Genomic DNA, 1640 nt, shown 5'->3' on the forward strand with positions numbered 1-1640 from the left:
GCTGATGTTGGACAGGGAAACCTGGTGTGATGCAGTCCATGGGGTCACAAAGAGTTGGACAGGACTCAACTGAACTGAGAGCCCAACCCCATGTGCCTTGTTCATGAGGAACCAATTTCATAGAACATTAATAATATTGTAAAGTCTTTACCAACTCAGTGAAAATGTATTTCCCTGCTCCAGGAACAAAAATGGAACCACTATGCTTCAGAAATGCCAAGTTAACATTTCCATTGACCAAGACATTCTGATAAGCCTTTCTGAGCAAAGTGGACATATTTTTGCCTCTCACACTCTGTAGTTGCCACCCAAGGATCAAAAGGGAAGCATTTAACTATAAAACACTGTCAAATAGTTTAGAGGCACATTCATTAGTTTAAATATTTTTTCTTGGCACAGACTTAAAATTGAACCAGTCCTTCCTAGGTCTCCCTAACTTCATTTTTCTCTTGGAACTATCTCCAGAAATCTTGTTTATACTTCATTTTTCCCTCTGGGCTATTGTCTAAGATTAAGACTATAAGCTGTTTCCTAGCACAGTGCTGTTGAAACTCTGAGACCCTGTGGATCAATAAAAGAGGTTTGGAAAAAAAAAAAGAAGTCTTAGGAAACAGTATGAGAAAAAAAAGAAAAGGAACCAGTGTGGAGTTCTATACACTATATTTTACCAAATAAGGATATTAATTTATTGACTTGTTTTCTTTTGCTCACTGTTATATCTTCAACATCTAGTGTATATTTTTTATTTTTCCAAACCTTAAACTTTTTATTTTGCATTGAGGTATAACTGATTAACAATGTTGTTCTAGTTTCAGAGGAACAGCGAAGGGACTCAGCCATACATATAAAAATATGGAATACTTCATGAATTTGCATGTCATCCTTGCATAGGGGCCATGCTAATCTTCTCTGTAGTGTTCCAGTTTTAGTATATGTGCTGCCAAAGTGAGCAAGGGCTATTTTTTAAAAGGCTAATTTTTACTGGCATCATTTGAGAAGAAAGGGCATTTTCACATCAAGAAAGTAGGAGGAAAACAATCTAAGAATAAATAAATCTTCTACACTGAATAAGTTTAGCTTTATGAAAAGCTTATTATATTATCATTAGCTTTCTCATTTCTTGGGGGACTGGTGAAACTTTCAGCTTTTACCTCTAGACTCTGAGTTAAAAACTTCAAGGATCTTTTCCTGCTGGCTCTTTCTGGGTTCTGGTTCTTTTCTGCCCTTGATGACATCCCCAACAGGGCCCTTGTGGATTCCTAGTGTCCTTAGGCCACCTGGCCCAGCTGTAGGTCTTTTCTTCCTTTAGCTTTGTTCTCATGTTGCTCTTCTCAGACCTTCATTCAGCAAGTCATAAAACACACCTGCACGTCAAAAGCCAACCATCCATTTATCTTGGGATTTCCACAGTGCCTTTCCTTTAACATTCAATTATGCTAGTTAAATCTTCACATTTAACTTTTGAACGCAAAGGTTGGCCCCACAAGGTTTTCATTAATAAAATGGAGATTGACATTACTAGGGAGAATTTTGAAAATGAATGAGAGAAATTAATTCAACAAACATTTATTTAGCAAGCACTGGATTATAAAGATTAATAATAAAATGTTTTTTGTCCTATAAGCAGTCACAGATTTATT

The 1640-nt window shown here is 36.3% G+C and overlaps 1 non-coding gene across 1 annotated transcript; it reads right to left on the reverse strand.

Annotated features, from left to right (window-relative positions):
• Window positions 1-846: 846 nt before the first annotated feature.
• Window positions 847-953, reverse strand: LOC120855257. Its single transcript, XR_005719220.1, has one exon. It is a non-coding gene; the product is annotated as a U6 spliceosomal RNA (small nuclear RNA).
• Between the last annotated feature and the right edge of the window lie 687 nt (window positions 954-1640).

Source organism: Oryx dammah, unplaced genomic scaffold, assembly GCF_014754425.2.
Source record: "Oryx dammah isolate SB20612 unplaced genomic scaffold, SCBI_Odam_1.1 HiC_scaffold_27, whole genome shotgun sequence".
In the NCBI taxonomy this organism is placed as follows: domain Eukaryota; kingdom Metazoa; phylum Chordata; class Mammalia; order Artiodactyla; family Bovidae; genus Oryx; species Oryx dammah.